Here is a 12,497-nt window from a genome sequence, read left to right as displayed (position 1 = left end):
AAGATTTCCCACTTGTTCAATAATGATCTTTATATCTTTTTTTGTGAATCAATTTTAATTAGCTAATACTTTCCCTGCACAAGGCACCGTTTAAGTGACTTTAAAAAAAAATATTCTTTGACCACCAGTATGTACTAGGCCCTGCTCCACTGTAGAGAACACAGCTAACTGATAAGAATCCTGCTTTCATTAAGCTTATATTTTGGAGCTTGGTGAGGGAGCAGGCCATGACCCTCGAGCAGGGTTGCTTGAGAAAAGAATAGCCAGAAGGCTCAGTGAGGGGAGCGGGTGGGAGGGGAGGGCAGAGAGGAGGCGGGGCGAGGTCAAGTGGGGCCTCGGAGGCCAGCCTGGGCTCCACCTTGCACTGCCAGTGCGGTGGGGCTGCTGGGGCTCCAGCAGAGGAGCGGGGGTCTGACTTCTGTTTCAGCGGGAGTCATCTGGGTGCCCACTGAAGATAGACCATAGGGTGCAAGGACAGAAACTGGGAGACCAGTTAGCACCAAATCCAGGAACGAGGTGGTGACTTGGCCCCAGGTGGTAACAGCCCTGTGACTGGGCCCAGGGAGGTAGCTTTCCCTCCTTCCCTCCCTCCTTCCCTTCCTTCTTCTGTTCCTCCTTCTTTCAAACAATTATGTGCAAGGTATCATGCTAGTCCCATTGAAAAGACACAGTTTATATAGTTCTCTAAGAAAGCCTACTTAAAAAAATTAAAATATAATTCATATACAATGTTGTGTTTATTTCAGGTGTTGTTCAATCGCTCAGTCGTGTCCAACTCTTTGCGACCCTATGGACAGGCCTCCCTGTCCATCACCAACTCCCGGAGCTTGCTCAAACTCATGTCCATTGAGTCGGTGATGCCATCCAACCATCTCATCCTCTGTCATCCCCTTCTCCTCCTGCCCTCAATCTTTCCCAGAGTCAGGCTCTTTTCCAGTGAGTCATCTCTTCACATCAGGTGGCCAAAGTATTGGAGTTTCAGCTTCGGCATCAGTCCTTCAATGTATATTCAGGGTTGATTTCCTTTAGGACTGACTGGTTTGATCTTCTTCCTGTCCAAGAGACTCTGAAGAGTCTTCTCCAGACCACTGTTCGAAACCATCAATTCTTTGGTGCTCAGCCTTCTTTATGGTCCAGGAATTTGGGATTTTGCCTACAATGTTTTGTTATGTGTTATTACAAGCTATTTAATATAGTTCTCAGTAAATCTTTGTTGCTTTATCTCTTTTACGCTAGGTCGTGTGTATTCTATTAATCCCATAGTCCTCATTTGTCCCTCGCTTTCTGCTTTGGTAACCATAAGTTTGTTCTCAATGTCTGTGGATCTGTTTCTGTCAGGGACCTCAGTCCCACTTGCCACCACGACAGCACCCGCATGCTGCAACTAACACCTGGTGCACCGAAGAAGAAAAAGCTCCCTGCATTCCCCACACTCGTGCTCTCGCAAGTCTAGTGCTCCTCACCCCCTCTGCCGACTTGCTCATGCTCTTCGTTTGGACTCTCCTTGAGTCTCCAAGACTAGATCAGACATCCCTGCTGTGTGCTCCTATAGTGTGGGGTTGGGGACCCAAAGCTGAGGAGCACAGAGGGAGAAGAGGGAGCCCTGGACATAAGCAGGAGCTGCTGCAGAACATCTGCTTGTTCAGATCAACTTGGACACCCTATGCTGTGACTCCATTGAAAGGAGCATCTTTCTCATGGCTCAGGACAACTGAGTCATAGTCTAAGATGTGTCTCAAACGTTCCGACAGTCACTGGCCACCTTTAGCCTGAGGGACAATGTCCAGAGCATGATAATATTCTGCTTTTATGCTTTCCATAAAGAGGGCACTTTTCTTTTTTAAGAGTGATCAATCACATTGGCCCTTAGAAGTGGTACCACAATAGCATCTTTGATTCTCTCCCAGAGCCCAGTCCTTCAGAGGGAAGCTCCAATGAAAACAGGGTAGCCTACGTCCTGACTTGGGGCTGAAATTGCTTACTCTGCCACTGGCTTATGTGTGGCCCCAGATAATTTGCTCCTCCTCCCCAGGTAGTCCTTTATTCACCTGTAAAATGGGTATATTAGTTTTCACCTGCCTCAGAGGTATACCGGGAGGTATAATTAATAGTGATTAAGATACTTTGAGAGGCACAGATTAAAGGCCCCATGTAAGTACCCATCATGATTAATGGTATTTTTTCCTTCGAACACACTGGGAGATGCCCCTCTTAACTTATTTAACTGCATCTTAGCTCCCCATGCAGACGAGACATTATACCCGCCAGGCTGGCCCCACAAGAGACCTTTAATGCCTTGGGACTCTGAAGACCTCCTGAAAGTGATTTGAATCTCTCTTATACCACCTTCTTGAGACATACCCTCAGAATGATCTGACTTGAAAAGTGGCAGTTTTATGTATCATGAATTATCTCCTTAATCCCAGGCATTTCACTAAGTGCAAAGGGGTGGAGAGGGGGAGAGAAAAATGCTCATTGTTGTTAATTAATAAGCACTGATTGACTTAGCAGTGGTGCAAGCTTTTCCCAGGCCACAGAGAAAACCCAGACATCTGTGAGCCAGCCGAGGACCCATTTCCCAAGGTGGGGAGAAGAGTGATTTATTAGAGGGCAGGGCTGAGACCCTGTTGGGTCCTCAGATTCCTGGGCCTCAGGGCCTCTGCTCCTGAGAAGGGGCCTGTTTGGTGGTTCCCACCAGACACCCCAGCCTTGTCTCACAGAGCACGAGGTTCAGCGCAGGCTGCCATGGGGAGTGCTGACCACCCAGTCTCCCTGGTGGGCCTGTCGTAGGAAGATGTGACCTAGGGCAGCAGGGTTCTCCTCTCGCCTGCTTCTAACCAGCTGCAGGGCCTTGGCCTCACATACCCACTCGAGCCCTTCGAGGACAACATGCACCCCTCAGAGGTTGGCGGGGGGGCGGTCTCTAGGAGACAGAAGGCACGGAAGCCCCACAGTGCCCGCTGTACACTAGAGCTCAGCACATGCTCTTTCCCTGCCCTCTTCCCCTGAGGAGAGTGGACTCTGCTTTCACAAAGTGGCTGAGCCAGTGCCCAGGAGGTCTGAGCTCAGGGCCTGCCTCTGGAGGCTGAGTCCTGTCGCTGCTTCATCTACACAAAGTCATTACTCTGTGTCACAGAGTGAGGCAGGTCCTGCCACCCAGCCCAGTACCCCAGTGAGGAGGGACATCCCTGGGTTCAGGCAGGAGGACCTGGGGCAGCTCCTGTCATGGCCCTGAGGGTCTCTGGAATCCCAGACTCTTTCAACCAGCTGCTGCCATGCTCATGACACTAACCGAAATGGAAGACAGAGAAGAGCTTGGGAAAGGTGAGGAAAGGCCATGTGTTTTTAAATTGTCTAAAAAAGTTTTTTTGAGTATTAAAATTTTTTTTTATCATTTAATAGACTCCGTGTATTTAGAGTTTATTTACATGTGTGTATTCAGAAGTGAACTCTGGGGACGTCCCTGGTGGTCCAGTTGTTAAGGCTCCATGCCTTCACTGCAGGGGGCACAGGTTTGAGCCCTGATTGGGGAACCAGGATTTTGAATGTCATGCTGTGTGGCCAAAAAAAAAAAAGTTAAAAAAAATGAACTCTGTTTCTGTGCCTATAAAAGCACATCATGATGGCATTAACTATATTTGTATCCCAGTCCATCAGCTGGGAGGGGATTGCTTTGTTCTTCTTCTTGATCAGATCTGTCCTGGAATATGGACTCAGTTTTGGTTACCACACGTTGAGAGGGTGACCTTGGAGACGATGCTCAGCTGGCGGAAGGAATGGCAGAGCTGAGAGCTGGAAGGAAGGCTTGCAGAAGGCATGCTCATTGTTTTCAAACACCTGAGTGCGTGAGAATGAAGGACAGATTAAACCCAGGGGTCAAAGGATGAGGCTTCAGAGAGATAGCCCTTGGCCCATAAGAATGAAGATCTTTCTAGTATCTGACGTGGAATGGATAGCCATGGGGATGGATTCCCATCAGTCAATGTCTGAATGAATGACTGACCAAGACCATGATCAGACGACCCAGGGAAGGTGTGTTGACTTAAATCAGAAGGTCTCTTTCAAATCTCCAAAATATATGCTTTATGATTCTGGAATTTTTCTCAATGAACTATCCGTGGATAGGACATATAGCAATTTTCCATGAACCAGACCTCTTGGTTAGTGGGAACAGTGGTGATTGCTTATGCTTTGTACTAAATTCTACTAAATATTAGCTTAATAGTTAATATTTTGTACCATGTTCTACAAGGTTGGAAAGTGGGGTCAATGCAAACTCTAAAAGCAATCCATAATTCCCTTGGCCTCTTAGATCAGTGTAGGTGGGAGCTGCTGAAATAGTTTGAGCAAATTACTTGGTTTAGTGATGCTGGCAACACACCTCTGAGGGCTCGCAGGCCCTGGGGGAATTACTCTGAAAGCAAACATACCCAGCAAGCCACAGCCAGCGGGGGCCAGTGAAGCTAGATGGCCCCTGGAGGGCATCTCAGTCAACCGTGGGTCCAGTCAGCCTTCAGGACTGAGGCCCAAGCAGCTCATAAGTTAAGAGAAGGCCCAACCCGCAGTATGGTAGTGGCGGTTTGACTCTGGAGCCAGGTTCCCTGAAAATGTCTTCATTTCTTTGAATCTCAGTTTCCTGATCTTTGAAATAGTGACAGTAATAATCATACTTGGTTTATGAGATTTATAAGGATAAAAGGAGCTGATAGGGGGTGTTCCAAATGTCTTAATGCAGTTTTAAGCCATATTGTCTTCAGAAAGATAAATACTACAAACTTAGGGGAAGAAGTCACTTTAAATGAAATTGAATGCATGTCATTAAAACACTTTAGAAGAGTACCTGGTATATAACAAGTGGGATTCACATTTTGAAAAACTCTGGTTTGCTGAGAAACCAACCCTGAAATCTCATAGGTGGAATCTCACAGGCATTCACTAGATGGTTCAGAGTGTATCTGGAAAACAAGCAGAACGCTGGGCCCAGAAGCTTCTTTCCTATGGCACCTGTTGGACTTGTTTCTGCTCTTAAGCCAGTGGTCTTGAGTGTGTGTCAGAATCCCCTGGTAGGCTTTTAAAAAGCAGATTGCTAAGCCCCACCCTGGAGAATCTGAAGAGCTTTTTCATGTGATAACAACATTTAAATAAATAGACTTTGAGTAAAGCAGAGTACCCTCCATAATGTGGGTGCGTGCATGCTAAGTCGCTCAGTGATGTCTGACTCTGCAACCCCATGGACTGTAGCCCGCCAGGCTCCTCTGTCCATGGGATTCTCCAGGCAAGAATACTGGAGTGGGTTGCTGTGTCCTCCTCCAGAGGATTTGCCCGACTCAGGGATTGAACTCACATCTCTTAATTTTCCTGCATTGGCAAGTATTTACCCTCTTCCGATTAGCTGAAAGTCTTTCTGAGGGAAGGGGGAATTCTGTCAAGCAGATGGCCTCAGGCTTGAATTGTAACTCTTCTTTGGATCTCCAGCCTGCCAGTCCACCCTGTAGATTCAGGGCTTACCAAGCCTCCATAATCATGTGAGCGAATTCTCTTTTTTTAGGCATTCCTGTTTGTCTTGTTTCTCTGGAGAAACTTGACCTAATAGAGCACTCACTGCAATATGGCCATGGGTATATTAGGATGCATGTGTACTCTTTTGTTGTTGCCAAAACGTTGAAAGCACATTGAAAAAAAATTTGTTTGAAATACTCATTGCCCACCTGAGCTGGAAGTGAGTGATGGATGGCAGTGCGTCATATGTTGTTAGTCACTCAGTTGTATCCGACTCTTTGCAAACCCATGGACTCTAGCCCGCGAGGCTTCTCAGTCCATGGGATTCTCCAGGTAAGGATTCTGAAGTGGGTTGCCATTCCCTTCTCCAGGGGTTCTTCCCGAGCCAAGGATCAAACCTGGGTCTCCTGCACTGTGGCAGATTCTTTACAGTCTGGGCCACCGGGGAAGATTGTGGTGGTATTTGAACTGATCTCACTTAGCATTAGTCAAGGAGGGATGTTGCTGCAGGGGCTGTATCCCTGGCAACGAGGGCAGGCACCAGTTTGATGTTTTGCCTAGAAACATTTGCCTAGAAATGTTTTGGTAGAAATGATATACTTTTTTTTTTTTAAAAAGGCACTGCTCATTCCAGAAAGATTCCTTTTTATTATTATTAAATTTTTATTTTGTATCGGGGGCTTCCCAGGTGGCCCTAGTGGTAAAGAACCTGCCTGCTAGGAGACATAAGAGCCGCAGGTTCAGTCTCTGGGTTGGGAAGACCATCCCGGAGAAGGGCATAGCATCCCTCTCCAGTGTTCTTGCCTGGAGAATCCCACAGACAGAGGAGCCTGGCGGGCTACAGTCCACATCTGCAGAGTCGGACGTGACTGAAGCGACTTAGCATAGCACTTTATATTGGCGGATAGCTGATTAACAATGTTGTGGTAGTTTTAGGCGGACAGCAAAGGGACTCAGCCATACATATACATGTATCCATTTTTCCCCAAACTCCCCTCCCAGCCAGGCTGCCACATAACTTTGGGTGCTAAGTAGGTCTTTGTTGGTTACCCATTTTAAATACAGCAGTGTGTACACGTCCATCCCAAACACCCTATCTCTTCTGCCTCATCTTTCCCCTGGCAGCCGTAAGTTCATTCCGCAATTCTGTGAGTCTGCTTCTGTTTTGTAAACAAGTTCATTTGTGTCATGTCTTTTTAGATTCCTCATATAAGGGATGTCAAGCGATGTTTCTGCTTCTCCGTCTGACTTATTTCACTCAGTGTGACAATCTCTAGGTCAGTCCATATTGCTGCAATGCCATTGTTTCATTCTTTTTAATGTCTGAGTAATATTCCATTGTATATACGTGCCACATCTTCTTTATTCATTACAAATGTTATGCTTTTCAACTTTCTATCTTGTAATATTTAGTCAGCACTTTCAGCTTCAAGGGGTCTTGCAAAAAGTAATTAATATATCCTGACAAGAGCTCTAGGAGACAGCAAGTGCTGTTCCTATTCTATATCCGGTGAGACCGAGGTCATAAGATTGACACACATCTGAAGATGCAGCTGGAGACCATACTTGGGAATCCCTGACACCTAGGTCTGTATCTCCTACTGGGCCTTACTTCTTTCCAAAGAGATTCACAGTTAGGGGATCAAAATCACTCTCATTGGCAGTAACAGCGGCCATCTATTGTCAGCAGGCATGTGGTGTGCATGCTCAGTCCCTCAGTCACGTCCACTCCTTGCAGCCCCATAGACTGCACCCCCCAATCTTCTATCCAGGGATTGTCCAGGCAAGAATACTGGAGTGGGTTGCCATTTCCTACTCCAATCAGTGGCAAGCGCCATATAAAATACTCTGCATATACGACCTCATTCAGTTCTCCCAGCAACCACAAGTAGCTAATGAGATTGCCATCGACATCTTGCAGATGAGAAGGACTCAGGGAGGTTAAGACATTTGTTCAAAGTAGCTCAGTTGGGAAGTGATGGAATTTGAACTCAGATCTCATTTGCTCTAAGTCTCAGCCTACACCACCAAACCCAAATGCCTTTTACAGGTCCTGAGAATCGACCTGAGAACAAGAGCTTTGAGGCCAGAGACTCTGAGCATTAGAGCTTTTGAGTATCAATGGACTGTAAACAACATGAGGGCAAGACTAGTTCATAATGCAGCCCAGGGCTTAGCATCGACCCTGACTAGCTCTAGGAATACTTGCCCAGTTTGTTTCAAATGGGAAAGGGCAAAGGGGAGTTTATATAAATGTCGTCAATAGACCAGCTTCTGTTGGCCCAAACTAGTCCTTAGAGGGAAGGCCCTGATGGGTTTTATCATGCTTCCCTTTGGGCTGGATTCGGTTTATGGTGGTAACAGCTTCTTCTGGACAGTGTTTTGGTTGGATGAATTACCATATTTTATCTCTCAGGAAAGCTGGAGAAGTACCATTGGGATTTAAGATGTCATGCTAACAGGATGGCATGATGCCTACTTACAACATCACAAGGAATTAACTCTTTTGACAGTGCTTCTTCCTAGTTTCTGTCCTTTAAATCAGAACAAGTTCTCTGCACTTGCCCCTCCACCAGCTTGATATCTTAGAATCCAGAGGCTTAGCTCTCATTGCCTTCTTCCTTCCTATGGCCCAGATAGTGAAGAGGTGGTCTTCTTGTTATTGGCGCCAAGGTACTACCTTATCAGGAAGTGCTGAGTTGAATAAAATTATTTCAAATTAATAATATATTTTAATGAATGATGTTTTAAATCAATGAATTTTTAAGTTGTAGTACGATGTACATAACAAGTAGCTTACCATTTTAACCATTTGAACTGAGCAACTCAGTGACATCAAATACATTCACACTGCTGTGCAGCCATTGCCGTTATCACCATTATCTACTTCCAGAACGTTTTCATCATCTCAAACTGAAACTCCATATGCATTTAGCAGTAGCTCCCCACCAGTCCTCTCCCCAGTCCTTGATAACCACTATTCCACTCCTGTCTCTATGGCTTTGCCTGTTAATTTTATCTCTCTTAGTCTCTTTGGTTTGAGTGGCGACTAGGAAGTGCCAGCCCCCAGTGAACAGTCATGGAAGTCATCCATGCTGTGAAGAGATGGGAGACTGTTTTCCTCCTGCTGTCTGGGAGGAAAGAATGAGTGTAGCTGGTGGAAGAGGGGAGGGGAGGGAGAAGAGAAGGTGCCCTGGGAAACCTCCCAGAGCCAGGCCTTGGCCATGCAGCACAAGATAAAACCCGTTTTCCTGATGAACTTTGAAGCTAGCTTCATGTCTGGGCATAAAATGGTGTTTGAAATGCACTTATCCCCTCAACAGTCTGAACGGATCCTGTTCCAGTTCTTGAAGAAAACAAGACCCAAGTGGCTGCGAGATGTTCAGGACTTGTGACCATGAGCTTCATGCATCGGCCAACCATGTCTGCTCGCCTTTGCTTCCCACTGCCCGGAGTGTTCCCTGCACATCTCTGCCGGGAGGGCTGGGCGTGGCCAGTTTGGGGTGGTGACCGTGAGCCCCTCCACACGGGCGCTGGTTACCAGCATGGATCCGGGTCAGTCACAGGTCTGTCGAGTCTGAGCTCTGTCACTTATATTTGGTGGCCTTGGTAAATGACTTGATCTCTGAATATTATTTCCTCATCTGTAAAGAGGATCTGCTGCTGCACTGTGCTCAGTCATGTCTGACTCTTTGAGACCCCATGAGCTGTAGTCCGCCAGGCTCCTCTGACCAGGTTATCTTCTAGGCAAGAATCCTGGAGTGGGTTGTCATTTCCTTCTCCAGGGGATCTTCCCGACTCAGGGACTGAACTCACATCTCTGTGTCTACTGCTTTGGCAGGCAGATTCTTTACCACTGTGCCACTTGGGAAGTCCAAGTGGTCTCAGATACTTGTTTCATGGTGTTGTGTGAACTTTAATATTGGTTAATATTTATTGAGCATTTAAATGGTGCTGGGCATATGTTAACTGCTTCATATGAGTTTACTCATCTAATTCTCACAACTCTTTGTGATTGATAGAATTATTATTTCCATTTTACAGATGAAGAAACTGAGGCTCCAAGGGCAACTAATCTTATTTAAGGTCAAATACCTATTTTAGCTATGCTATTTTGTGAGGAAAACGCATGTTCCCACATCTTTCTGATTCCAGAGGTAAACTCTTAGCCAGATAATGGAATGAAGTGTGCAAAGCACTGAGAACACAGTAAGTATTCAAAATGAGCTACTTACCATGAGAAAGAGAATATACAGAGTGTGGTGAGATTGATGCTGCTTTAGCCTTGGGGGGTGAACAAATGTTCTGAAGATAAAAGCCAGAGACTCACCTCAGTCTGTGCTACTCTGTTTAAAAGTTGTTTTGTTTTTAATCAAAGATGTGATCACTCACCTAAAGCCAGATATCCTGGAGTGCGAAGTCAAGTGGGCCTTAGGAAGCATCATTACGAACAAAGCTAGTGGAGGTGATGGAATTCCGGTTGAGCTATTCCAAAACCTAAAAGATGATGCTGTGAAAGTGCTGCACTCAATATGCCAACATATTTGGAAAACTCAACAGTGGCCACAGGACTGGAAAAGGCCAGTTTTTGTTCCAATCCCAAAGAAAGGCAATGCCAAAGAATGTTCAAACTGCTGCACAATTCCACTCATTTCACATGCTAGCAAGGTAATGTTCAAAATCCTTCAAGCTAGGCTTCAACAGTACATGAACTGAGAACTTCCAGATGTTCAAGCTGGATTTAGAAAAGACAGAAGAATCAGAGATCAAATTGCCAACATCTGTTGGATCATCGAAAAAGCAAGAGAATTCCAGATAAACATCTACTTCTACTTCATTGACTACGCTAAGGCCTTTGACTGCATGGATCAGAACAAACTGTGGGAAATTCTTAAAGAGATGGAAATACCAGACCACCTTACCTGCCTCCTGAGAAATCTGTGTATAGGTCAAGAAGCAACAGTTAGAACTGAACATGGAAAAATGGACTGGTTCAAAACTGGGAAAGGAGTACGTCAAGACTGTATATTGTCACTCTGGTTATTAAACTTATCTGCAGAGTATATCATGCAAAATGACAAGCTGGATAAAGCACAGGCTGGAATCAAGATTGCTGGGAGAAACATCAATAACCTCAGATATGCAGATGACATCACCCTTATGGTAGAAAGTGAAATGGAACCGAAGAACTTCTTGATGAAGGTGAAAGAGGAGAGGGAAAAAGCTGGTTTAAAACTCAACATTCAAAAAACAAAGATCATGGCATCCAGTCTTATCATTTCATGACAAATAGATGGGGAAACAATAGAAACAGACTTTATTTTCTTGGGCTCCAAAATTACTGTGGATGATAACTGCAACCATGAAATTAAAAGACACTTGCTCCTTGGAAGAAAAACTATGATCAAACTAGACAGCATATTAAAAAGCAGAGATATTACTTTACTGACAAAGTCTATATAGTCAAAGCTTTGGTTTTTCCAGTAATCATGTATGGATGTGACAGTTGGACCACAAAGAAGGCTGAGTGCCGAAAAATTGGTGCTTTCAAACTGTGGTGTTGGAGAAGACTCTTGAGAGTCCCTTGGACTGCAAGGAGATCCAAGCAATCAATCCTCAAAGAAATCAATCCTCAATATTCATTGGAAGGACTGATGCTGAAGCTGAAGCTCCAAAACTTTGGCCATTTGATGCGAAGAACTGACTCACTGGAAAAGGCCTTGATGCTGGGAAAGACTGAGGGCAGAAGGAGAAGGGGACGACAGAAGACAAGATGGTTCGGTGGCATCACTGATTCAATGGACATGAGTTTGGGTAAACTCTGGGAGTTGGTGATGGACAGGGAAGCCTGACATGCTGCAGTCCATGGGGTCGCAGAGTCAGACACAACTGAGTGACTAAACAACAACATAACTGATTTATAAAGTTGCATGTACGCACACACACACATATATATGTTTTCATATTCTTTTCCGTATCATTTACTACAAGATATGACCATAGCTCCCTGTGCTGTGCCGCAGGGCCTTGCTGTCTGCCTATTTGGTGCATGGTTGTCGGTATCTGCTACTTTTCCTGTTGAGTCCGCTTCTGCTTCCCCACAGATCACCTTGGGATGACTCCTTAGAAAAGAAGGCCGCTCCGCAGGAGCACGGCTGCTTCCTTGTAAAGAAGGCACCTGGCTAGCTCCCCTGAGGGCTGAAAAGAAGAAACAGTAAACGAGCAGACCAAAATACTTAGTCAGATCCTACTGGGAGGAGGTGATTGTGTGAGTGGGCTGGAAGAGATACAGAGTTCAGTTTATGGTTGTCTTGGGTTTTCCACCCACTGCCTATGGAATGGGGTTGGGCCTAATGAACGTTTCCAAAGGGTCTTTGAAATTTATGAGATGAAAGGCAATGGCCCATTTTTCAAGGAGTTTTGCCAGTTCTCATTTGTCTGTTTGCTATTGGGGATGCAGGGCAATTAAAGAATCTGTGAACATCAAAGATGTGTGACAACACACAGAGGTGTGTTATCCTCACTGCTGAACCCAGTGTCCTGTGTGTAGAATGGGAGGGATCTCTATAGTCATCTCCTTCATTAATGTAGACGGGGGTCATCTGGGTTTTCTCACGGGCTCTGGCTTTCTTCACTGAGCCAATCCCCTTTTCTGTCAGTTGGGTATGCAACTGTGAGGTGCCGTGGAGGGATGCGGGGTGAGAAACAGAGGACTAGAGTGTTCTTTGCATTTGCACAGCGATCAGAGCCTGTAATAGTCAATGCGTGGGAGTTCCCAGCACTGGGGGCAAGTGTGTGCGTGCTGGTGTTCGGGTGTGTGATAAAACCAAACCCAGAGCAAAAGTGAGCTTGAGTGTGTGCGTGCTGGTGTTCGGGTGTGTGATCAAAACCAAACCCAGAGCAAAAGTGAGCTTGCGTGTGTGCGTGCTGGTGTTCGGGTGTGTGATAAAAACCAAACCCAGAGCAAAAGTGAGCTTGAGTGTGTGTGTGCTGGTGTC

The sequence above is a fragment of the Odocoileus virginianus genome, chromosome 28, assembly GCF_023699985.2.
Source record: "Odocoileus virginianus isolate 20LAN1187 ecotype Illinois chromosome 28, Ovbor_1.2, whole genome shotgun sequence".
Taxonomy (NCBI): domain Eukaryota; kingdom Metazoa; phylum Chordata; class Mammalia; order Artiodactyla; family Cervidae; genus Odocoileus; species Odocoileus virginianus.
This window is presented reverse-complemented; position numbering follows the sequence as displayed.